Here is an 11,582-nt window from a genome sequence, read left to right on the forward strand (position 1 = left end):
TTCTTCTCCTGTGGGTCACAGTTCTGCTAACTCCTGTGACCAGATTCAACTGACAGTGGGCTAAAGTCCACTGTCAGCTGATATCAATCACCAGGACTCTGGAGGGATCCTGACTTTATTGTTGATATCCACCCAGATACCTGGACCATCAGCTGGCTCAGACTCTCAGCATGCCGCTGAGAGTCTGCCTTAGTCACTTCCACCCCCTTCACAGCCCAGAACTCCAGTGAGCTCTGGGAGGACAGAGTCGAAGGGTGAAGACTGACAGTTACAAGCTCTTTGCTCACTGAAGACTGAAAACTGAGCCACTAGTTGTCTTTAATTGCTCAGCTTTCGTTGTAGGCATGGCGGGGGACAGCTGCAGCATCAGATCAGTGCTGCGTCCACCTAGGTGAGTATATATGGTTTTTTGTTTTTAATCCCACACTTCTCTTTTAAGGACTAAAAGTTATGCTTCAAACAAGGAAATGGCCTTCAGACTTTTCAGTGGTCTCTGATGCCCAAATGAAGAGCTGCAATGGAGCTTTTCCAAACTCAACAAACTAAAATACACACAAACAAAGAATGGCCACATTCTGTAACTCCAGCATATTGTTTCAAGAACTTTATTGATCCAGATGATTGAAAAGATGATGTGCCTGGAGCTGATGCATTTCAACTAGTTAGTGGGCTTAATCCATTGACTGAACGCAATATTCTCCACGCACATGTTCCTGAAAATGGCTGTAGTAGTGCTGGGTGCTGCAAAGACCATTGGCTGGAAACAATCAGAGTGAAGAAATGTCGACAGCACACCAAAGATTCCTCAAAAGGGTCTAAAGTTTTATTCACATTATATGTGCATAGTCGTATGCGTACCAAATGACCATGTGAATAAAGCTTTAGACCCTTTTGAGGAATACTTAGTGTGTTGATGCCATTTCTTTACTCGGTGGTCTCCAAACGATGGCCCTCCAGCTGTTGTGAAACTACACGTCCCATGAGGCATTGTAAAACTCAGACATTCACAGACATGACTAGGCATGATGGGAATTGTAGTTCCTGAACAACTGGAGGGCCATAGTTTGGAGACCCTGTTGGGTAAAATGAGTCAAATAATTCAGGAGGTACTTGTTTTAAAGCATCTGGAGTGCATCTCATCTTCATGTACACCCATGACATGGGTTATTGTTATTATTATACAGGATTATACTGTTTTTAATATAAATTATATATATTTATATATATATTATAAATGTCTTAATAAACTAATGTCTTGTAGTGATGTTGGGGCTACCAGATGTGAATACAGAGAGCAGTGGTGTCCTAGACATATGACACTTCTAGAAATGTTGGATGCTGCACATTCTTGGGTGATGTAGGTCTTCAAGATAAGAGATGCTGGTGGCGGCACAGGTAAGTATACTTTTCTTTAAACGTCCCATTTTTTTCTAAAGATAATTTAATGCTGCGTACACTCGCTCATATTTTCAGACGGGAAATGTTGGATGTGAGCTTGTTTGCGGAAAGTCCGACCGTGTGTATGTTCCATCGGACAATTGTTGACAGACTTTCCGCCAACAAATGTTGGCTGGCAGCTTCTCAAATTTTCGGCCAACAATACTTTGTTGTCGGAATTTCCAATCATGTGTACACAAGTCTGACGCACAAAAATTCACACAGGATTCACGAAGGAGCCGCACTGGTTATTGAACTTCCTTTTTCTCGGCTCGTTGTACGTCTTGTTCGTCACCGCATTCACCACGTTTGTAATTGTTGGCCAACATTTGTGTGACCGTGTGTATGCAAGACAAGTTGGAGCCAACAACCTTCGAACAAAATTCCACGTTTTTGTTGTCGGAAAGTCCGATCGTGTGTACGGGGCATAAGAGTCACTTTAAGCTCTTTCTATTGACTGACAGAATGATATAATAAAGCTCTTATGGCATATTGTAATTGTTTATAATAATAGACACCACATGCGATTATACGTTTCAAAGCAGTAATTACATTGTGCAGACTCCAATAGTTATGGGATGTAGAATCTAACATTTGCTCTTCCAGCTGTCATTTACAGAATGCCACGCATACCTTCAATATTATATATCATAACCTAAGCATTAGACTTTTTAATGTGGCTGGGCTTTGGCTTTGCTTGAGTATTCCACAATGATCGCTTAAGCATCAGACATTCTTTCAAAGACATTATACGACTTCTGGACGCAAGGTAAAGCTCTCCATTCTCCCTGGAATTTTACAATGCTTTTAACCTTTGTCTTGATATCTCAGCAATGCACCCTGTGGCAGCTTTGAGCTGTTTCTTATCTATCCAATTCATAAAAATGTGTCACAGTGTCTTAGGATACTATTAAGCAGATCTCTCTCTCTCTCTCTCTCGCTCTCCATTCTGACACAGCCTCTTTAGACGTGCGCAAGAGCAGTTGATGAGCGCTTGGTAGACTGTGCTGGAACACAAAAGAGGCATTTATCTTTCATCAGAAACCATTTTGTTTCAAACACATAAAATACCCTGTTGAGTTTCTTTTTTTTTTTTTTTTTTCCTTCCTGTAGAGGCACAATTCTTGTGAGAGATAGAAACTTAACAAAGGGAACCATTGTGTATTTTCCTTAAGAATTTATTTTGTGTAGTCAATGTCGCATTTATCGGGAAAACATTTTTACTGGGTTTTCATATCTGTATACACTTGCTGCATCATATTTTTCATGATTGTATTTCATGTCCAGATTTGTAGATCCTTTAGGGAACAAACTAGCAGCAAGTCAGAAAGTAAAGTCAACATCATTGCTCAATGACTGCTGTGAGTCTGGATCCAACTAAGGTAAATATACAGAAATATGTTTTGAAATAGCCTGTTTCCTATCACATAGTTTTAAAAAACTTTTAGACGGGCATCTTAACTAAAGCTATATACGGTAAAACCTTGGATTGCGAGCATAATTCATTTCAGAAACATGAGTATAATCCACAGCACTTGTATATCAAAGCAAATTTCCCAATTAGCCCCTGTACACGCGGTCGGAGAATCCGTCGGAATGTGTCCTATCAGACCGTGTTGTCGGATAATCCGACTGTGTGTGGTATGCATCGGACTGTTTCCGTCAGAATATCCGTCGAACCAAATTTTCCAACTTGCTGGAAATATTTTCACGACAAACTGGTCCGATCGGACATACTCCGATCATGTGTAGAGAATTCCGATCGGACAAAGTGCCACGCATGCTCAGATCAAATTCCTACATCAAAGCTATTGGCTACTAGCCTGAACGTAGTCCCATCGTAACGAAATTACGTCATCATGTTCTGAAAGATCAGAATTTTCGACAACTTTGTCTTACCGTGTGTATGCAACAGTTTCGGACAAGATCCGACGGACAAAATCCGACGGATTTGGTTGTCGGAATCTCCGACCGTGTGTACAAGGGCTAAGAAATAATGGAAAATCAGATGATTCGTTCCACAACCATTTATTCATAGGTCCTTCAGTTTATAGTCCATATAAAAAGAGTATAGCAATGTCGACCAGGTTGTGCAACCATAAAATGTCCATCCACAAATGGAAGCCTCCACAAGGGGATTAGAAGCAAAACCCAGTAGGAGCGACAGAGTATTAAAGAGAAGAGAGGCGCCTCTAATGCCTCGTACGCACGATCGGACATTCAAAATCCCATGGTTTATTTCCAACAGATGTTGGCTCAAACTTGTCTTGCATACACATGGTTACACAAAGTTGGTCAGAAATTTCGAACGTCAAGAACGCGGTGATGTACAACACGTATGAGCCGAGAAAAATTAAGTTCAATAGCCAGTGCAGCTCTTCTGCTTGATTCCGAGCATGCGTTGGAATTGTGTACACACGATTGGAATTTGCGCAAACAGATTTTGATGTCGGAAAATTTTTGAACCAGATCTCAAATTTTGTGCGACGGAAATTCAAATGGAAAGGCTACACACAGTGGAAATTTCCGACAAAAGGCTCCCATCGAATATTTTCCCTTGGAAAATCCAACCGCGTGTATGAGGCATAAGTGTAGCAATAGGTTGCTAAATGTTCTACCTTCATTAAATGTAACCATGTTGCTACACACAAGCGGATTTTCCATCAAAAAAATCTTGGATGTTTTTTCTGATGGAATTCCACTCAAGCTTGGCTTCCATACACACAAAAGTTCACTGAACTTTCGACCGTCAAGAATGCAGTGACGTACAACACTATGACGAGCCGAGAAAATGAAGTTCAATACTTCCGAGCATGCGTCCAATTGTTTCCGAGCATGCGTAGAAATTTTGCACGTCTGAACTTTATTGATTTTTCGGGATTTTTTGCCACACCCCTTCCTAAACAGGAAGGGGTGTGGCAAATTCGGATAGGGGCACAATATTTTAGTCTTGCCTATGGCAGCACAAAACCAAAATACACCCCCCCCCCAAAAGAAAAAGTGGGCAAAAGTTAAAGAGGGGAGGAAGAAAAGTGGAGCTTCCCCTTTTGGATGAAGGTGTTGCTTTAAGGGAAAGAGGAGCCAGTGCTTGCATGAAAAAGAGTTCTAGCAGTTTAAGTTTTGGCACTTGCTTCAGTTGTTATTTTTTTCTTATTTTTGCTTGGACAATAGCCTTAAAACAACTAGTTTCTCCATGCATGGAGTATGTATGTTCTTCCTGTGCAACCAACTAAACTTGACCTCACATGTGGAATGTATGTTCTTCAGTGCACATGCACTGTGTCCTCTGTAAAACACTGATTAATGTATTGTCAATGTAATATATATAAAAAAAATATGTACAGTGGGTATAAAAAAAGAATCACCCCTTTAAAATAATCACATGTTGTTGCTTTGCAGCCTGAAATGAAGACAGACACAGTTTTAGTTTTATCCAGCTGTATATTCTCCAAGTGAAAGATAACACCAACATGTCAGAAAAAAAAATCAAAAAGAAATCACTGAGTTGGAAAAAGGATCACCCCCTCCTAAAATGACTTGTAAACTCAATCAGGTGTAGCTGATCACCTTCTCAATGGCACATAAAGCCATTTGACTTTCAACTCTGATCAGTTGTGGTCATTTTGATTAGCTCTGCATGACAAAAGCTTTCCTGTAGCATTTCAGCATTTCCCTGGTAGTGCAACTGAAGCAGACAATCAACTATGGCTGGCAAGGCACTGTCAAAATATCTCTGGGATAAAGTTGTGGACATGCACAAGTCAGGAGATGGATATACATTTTTTTCATAGGCTTTATCAATGCCTACAAGCACAGTGAAGTCTATTATCAAGAAGTGGAAAGTATTTGGGATTTGTCCGTCCCTGGATCAGGACATCGCTCCAAACTGGATGAAAGAGCCAGGAGGAAACTGGTCAGAGAGGCTACCGAGAGGCCCACAGCAACTGTAAGCCCTTGTACACATGGTCGGACATTCTGACAACCAAATCCGTTGGACTTTGTCCGATGGATTTTGTCCAACGGATTTTGTGTACAAGGGCTAAAGCATTTACAGAAATGTATGGCAAAGAGCGGTCATTATGTGCACGTGACAACAATATCACAAATTCTCCACAACTGTGGCTTGTATGGGAGGTTTGCAAGAAAAAAGCCATTCCTCAAGAAAAGCCACATGCAGTTATGACTGAGCTTTGCCAAAATGCGCTTTGAAGATTCCGGGGGCCACAAAGAAAAAGGTGTTCTGGTCAGGTGAGACTAAAATTTAATTATTTGGCATCAGCACCAAACGATATGTCTGGCAGAAATCCAATACAGCTCACCATCCAAATAATACCATTCCTACAGTAAAGCATGGAGGTGGTAATATCTGGTTATGAGAGTGTTTCTCTGCAGTAGGGACTGGGGCACTTGTCAGGATAGAAGAAAAAATGGATGGGGCAAAATACCATCAAATTCTGCTGCTCTCTGCCAGAAAGTTGTCAATGGGAAGAAGGTTTACCTTCCAACAAGACAGTGACCCAAAGTACACAGCAAAAATGACTACGCAGTGGTTGAAAGAGAAAGAGGTGAATGTCTTTTGCATGGCCTAGTCAGACACAGTCCAAACTTAAACCCCACTGAAAATCTGTGGAATGACTTGAAGACTGTAGTCCACATATGGTCACCATCAAATGTAACTGAATTTAAGCAAATGTTGCAAAGTCTAGATGTGCAAACTTAGTAGAGACAAATCCCAACAGACTAAAGGCTGGAATGAATACAAAAGGTGGTTCAACAAAATACTGACACAAAAGGGTGATCCTTTTGCCAACTCAATGATTCTGTTTTTGAATGTTTTTATTTTTTTTCTGCATGTTGCTGTTATATCTTTCACTTGGATGGTATAAGTTGCACTGAGTACATACAGCTGGATAAAACACAAACTGTGTCTGTTTTCATTTCAGGCTGCAAAGCAACAAATGTGATTATTGTAAAGGGGAGGGGGGGGGGGGGTGATTATTTTCTATATCCACTGTATACAAAGAACGAATAATGTAATTAAAGATACATACTGGAAATCAAATAAATAATACATTTGACCAATACTCATTTTGAGAAGCTTCATCCTTCTCGAGGCAGCATGAATGCATCAGCAGATGTAATACATTATTTCCATGCATTTGTTATTATTAAATATAATTAGTGATATTGTTCCTTAGCTATATCGCCTCTTTGCATGTTTTCAGATTGATCTTGGAAAATATTGTTGGTAGCCTAATATAAGATAATGTTTTCAATTTATTTCAGATTGTTTCTATTCCCTAAGGATGAGGTTTGATGAAAATTAAATATGCTTTTAGTCATTATGTTGCTCAATTAAACTGCAATTTCTAATACAAATTATCTATTTTTTTTCTCTTTTCTGCCAGTTCCCTACTAGTGCCTCGAAGTGCCGTTAGCAGTAAATTTGAATTTTTCTACCTTTCTGCTTGCAGCCACAGAAGCGGAACAGGAGAGGTAAGATAGGGGTCAGGTGGAAAAAATTGTTCAAATCATAGCTACCTATTAATGAGTTCAAGTGTTTGGTTATATTAAAGAGACATACTAGTAAAATAGGATGCTTTCCAGCTATAATACTGCAGTTGACTACTTGAAAATCTTTTATTTTTTCTGTGCGGATTTAATTCTATCGGTTTCTGCGGCTTTAAATGATAATGTTACCTGATTTAAAGTGCATTTCCACTTTTGTAGTCAAATTGGGAAAACACCTACTTTATATATGTGGCATGTCCTCATTCACATAGCTTAACCACTTCAGCCCCGGACCATTTGGCTGGCCAAAGACCAGAGCGATTTTTGTGATTCGGCACTGCGTCGCTTTAACTGACAATTGTGACGTGGCTCCCAAACAAAATTGATTTCCCTTTTCCCCACAAATAGAGCTTTCTTTTGATCACCTCTGCTTTTTTTTATTTTTTGCGCTATAAACAAAAAAAAAAAGCGTCAATTTTGAAAAAAACGCTTTTTTTTTTGCTATAATAAATATCCCCAAAAAATATATAAAAATTTTTTTTTTTCCTCAGTTTGGGCCGATACCTATTCTTCTACATATTTTTGTTAAAAAAAATTGCAATAAGTGTTCATTGGTTGGTTTGCGCAAAAGTTATATCGTCTACAAAATAGGGGATAGTTTTATGGCATTTTTCTTAATTTTTTTTTTTTTACTAGTAATGGCGGCAATGGCGGACACAACGAACACTTGCCGCTATTTTGGGACCATTCACATTTATACAGCAATCAATGTAATTAAAAATGCACTGATTACTGTGTAAATGTGACTGGCAGTGAAGGGTTTAACCAGGAGGGGGCGCTGCAAGGGTTAAATGTGTCCTAGGGATGTGTTCTAACTGTGGGGGGGGCTATATGTGACAGGACACTCATCACCGCTCCCAATTACAGGGAGATGTGATCAGTGACAGTGTCAGTAGGCAGAACGGGGAAATGCATGTTTACATCAGCATATCCCCATTCTTCCTCCCGTTGAGACGATCGCAGGTATCCCCATGGACATCAAATTCAAGGGACTCGCGGTTGGAACCCACGGAGCTTGCGGCGGGTGCGCACGGGCCTGCTATCCGAACCTCGTGAGATCACGTACAATAACGTGATTTCGCACAGCGGATCCAACCTGCCACAGTAAAACTGATTGGCTCTTTGTACCACTTCTTCCTCTCACACTCCAGTCTGCGAGGGACTGCAAGAGGCTGATATCAGGCCAGATTCAGGTACTTTCTCTGCTTGTATTAAAAAAATAATTTACTGATGTACTAATAATTACATAATAATATACGTAAAATACGTAATAATTATATCATCCTAAAGTTCCTAGAGATTGAGCAAACCTTGGTGCATGCAACTTGGCATAAGAAAACTTGAGTTGAAGAGGACCTAGTAAAGAAAGCATTAGATGAAAGGGCAGAAATAGATGAGCGGTAGGATCAAGAGACCTCACCAAAGGGTACAGCAGAGCCAGCAGAGAGTAAAGGGTAACCTACCGTGAAATTCCTAACTGTTCTCTTGGTAACTAACAGTGTTGTAGATGACCTCCCAACTGGATGAACGCTTTACATTGTCGATGATCTCCCAACTGGATGAACAATTTACAAGAACTTGGGCAGGCAATAACAACAAAAAATGCACAAAATAAAAAAAGTCTAAATAATAAATGCATAAAAACAAATAATAATAAAAAAAAAATGTGGAAGGGTTACTTAAAAAGGTATCATACTTTCTCTCCTTCCTCCTGCAGAGATAAAGGAATGAAAACAATTAGGATCCTTTGTCAAGTTAATTAAATTCTACCATGTGTAGTAATCTCAGTGGGTTTGGTGTAGCAGAGGTAGAGCAATGAAAGAGAACATTCTTCTTTGTATAATCTGAAGCAGTGAGCCTGGGTACAGACGAAGGAGGCTGTGAATGCTGATGGCTACTCCATGCTAATTTATTACTCGATGAGGTGAACTCTTGAATTCTTTAGCCCTATTGAAAGTCAAGAGGCTCAATAAGAATGTAAAGTAGAACCATGTAAAGCGAATTAGGAGAAATGGCCTAGCAAAGCAGCTAAAAAGCATAAAACAAAAAGGGATGTCCCGAAGACAAATGGTAATTTGCCATCAGCCGGTGTGTCTTTCACAACAAACTCTTTTATCTCCATAATTTAGAGCAGCTGAAACGGTTCACCTATAATCCGTCACATCCACATATTGCTACAAGGCAAAGATGTCTTCTGAATGAATATGGCACGTTTTTCATTTTCTGGTTCAGCTACAGAACTCTGGTAAGAGCTATTACATTCTTACATACCCTTATATCAAGTGTCCTGCTAAGGTAAAACATCAATTTTCTTAAGAAAATTTAAAAAACTATTTCCATGTACAGGGTCAGTCCCAATGACACAGAAATGCAAATGAGAATCAAAATCGTAGAAAAGAGTCCAAGATAATTTTAATTGTTGATTTAAAAGTCACATAAAAACAGTCAATGCATTTCGGGAGTGATGCATGGAAGCAAATGCTGCTCAGCAACTGCTGTCTAGTTGTTCTTCCATGTGGAGAGTTTAATACTGGTTCTAATCTATGAAGTCACTGTCCATCCACATTGTATTGTGTTGAGCCCTGATGAAGGAGGAGTATTGTTGATTTTTTTATCAACAATTACAATTAAAATTATCTTCAACACTTTTGTCCAGGTTTGGCCTGGCTCTCCTTTCTGTACTTTTGTGGTTTGAGCTACTGTTAGTAAGCCTTGCAGTGTGGCCACTAGGTCACCAGGTTATTGAGATTGTTTGAAGTTTTCCTTCATCTGACAACACTTACAGGTCGAAAAGTTCCCAGCACCTCTTTGCGTATGTTGTTCTGTAATCCCATTGACATTGCAATAATGTGATTATAAAGGCTCAAGGTTTTTTACCCTCATGCATTCTAAGCAGGAAAGTACAAAACCTCTGTGCAGCATAATTACATAGTTAGTAAGGTTGAATAAAGACACCAGTCCATCCAGTTCAACCTGAGTGAGTATCTACAATTGTCCCTATCCCCATACGTTGCACACTCACATTGGTCCCTACCCTCAAGAAGCCCACAATCCAAGGTCCCCATTCATATACTAGGGCCAATTTTGGACAGAAGCCAATTAACCTACCAGCATGTCTTGGGAGTGTGGGAGGAAACTGGAGTACCTGGAAGAAACCCACGCAGGCGCAGGGAGAACATGCAAACTTCAGGCAGGTAGTGTCGTGGTTGGGATCCAGTGATGTACAGGAGAGCCTCAGCTCTCCAAGGACTCTCCCTCCTTATTAGCAGAAACAGCAGTGAGAGCTAATGGCTCCCACCACAGTCAATCACAGCCAGTGAGCCATTGGGGAGAGAGAGGGGCTGAGCAGTGGCTCTGGGCTTGAGCCTGTTTTGGTGCCCCCATTGCAAGCTTCTTGTTCTGGATGCACTTGGCAGGAGGGTGGGGATCAGAAGCACCATTGGGACCCAAGAAGAGGAGGATCGGGGCTGCTCTGTGCAAAACTGCTGCACAGAGCAGGTACATATGATATGTTTGTTCATTTAAAAAAAAAAAAATGCCTTTAATGTCACTTTAATTGTCTCTTTTCAGATGTGCAGCCCTTTTTGCAAGTTACCACAAGAGATTTAACTCCTATGGTCATAACCCTCCAGACAATGACAGAGATGTGAATTTTGGGGCCATCTAACTAGATCTCCAGCTCTCTTGGAAAAGGCATCAAGCCAATTTCAGGAACAGGGGGGTGAGAATTATGGGATATTTTATTCTGCATACTGAATATTGTTATTGCATCCTCTATGATGACTCCTGCTTTCACTTTTATTGTTTCACTTTAAGCATTATTAAAATCACTTCTCCCGAAAAAACAGCCGTTTTAAAACTTTTTTTTAATTGATAAATGTCCCCTGGGGCAGGACCCAGGTCCCCAAACACTTTTTATGACAATAAATTGCATATAAGCCTTTAAAATGAACACTTTTGATTTTTCATGTTAATGTCCCATAGACTTTAATGGTGTTTGTGTGTTCTGCCACATTTTTTGCCTCTTCGGTATGTTCTGGTGCGAACCGAACCGGGGGGGGGGGGGGGGGGGTTGTTCGGCTCTAAAGGGGAAAAGGGGGGTGAATGGGGGACACAATTATGTGTGAAGGGGGAATCCCACTTCCTTTGGGGTTGACCAATCTTTTAATTGCGGTCATAAAATCAGGGCTCTTGAATTGGATTCCTAATAAGCTATCCACAGGGACAGGGCCGTCTTTAACGCAGGGCAAAAGGGGCAGCTGCCCTGGGCCATGTCATTGTTGTGGGGCCCAAAGCAGCTGCCTCATACTTGCCAACTATCCCAGTTTACATTCCCTTGGCCCTTGAAGTTTTAGTCCTGTGCTGCTACTAATGCTGCCCAACTCTGCCCTATTGTTGTGTACAGATGACTCACCTGCAGACCTGTGTTTACATGTAAATACTGGCATTCATATGTAAATAGCAGTGACATGCATATGTAAATAGCTGAGGCCAACTGCATTGATATGTAAATAAAGGCAGCATTCATAGGTATATCATGCCCCCCCGCAGTGAGGAGAAGATGTGATGTAACC

General features: G+C 40.6%; 1 long non-coding RNA gene across 1 annotated transcript; it reads left to right on the top strand.

Moving 5' to 3' along the window:
- The first annotated feature begins 2,722 nt into the window (after positions 1-2,722).
- On the top strand, positions 2,723-10,886 carry LOC143941688 (uncharacterized). The gene is made up of 4 exons (XR_013264374.1): positions 2,723-2,819; positions 6,846-6,933; positions 9,138-9,253; positions 10,579-10,886. It is a non-coding gene; the product is annotated as an uncharacterized LOC143941688 (long non-coding RNA).
- Positions 10,887-11,582: the final 696 nt, after the last annotated feature.

Source organism: Lithobates pipiens, unplaced genomic scaffold (assembly GCF_037356315.1).
Source record: "Lithobates pipiens isolate NorthernLeopardFrog02 unplaced genomic scaffold, aLitPip1_a1.2 Scaffold_10, whole genome shotgun sequence".
In the NCBI taxonomy this organism is placed as follows: Eukaryota; Metazoa; Chordata; class Amphibia; order Anura; family Ranidae; genus Lithobates; species Lithobates pipiens.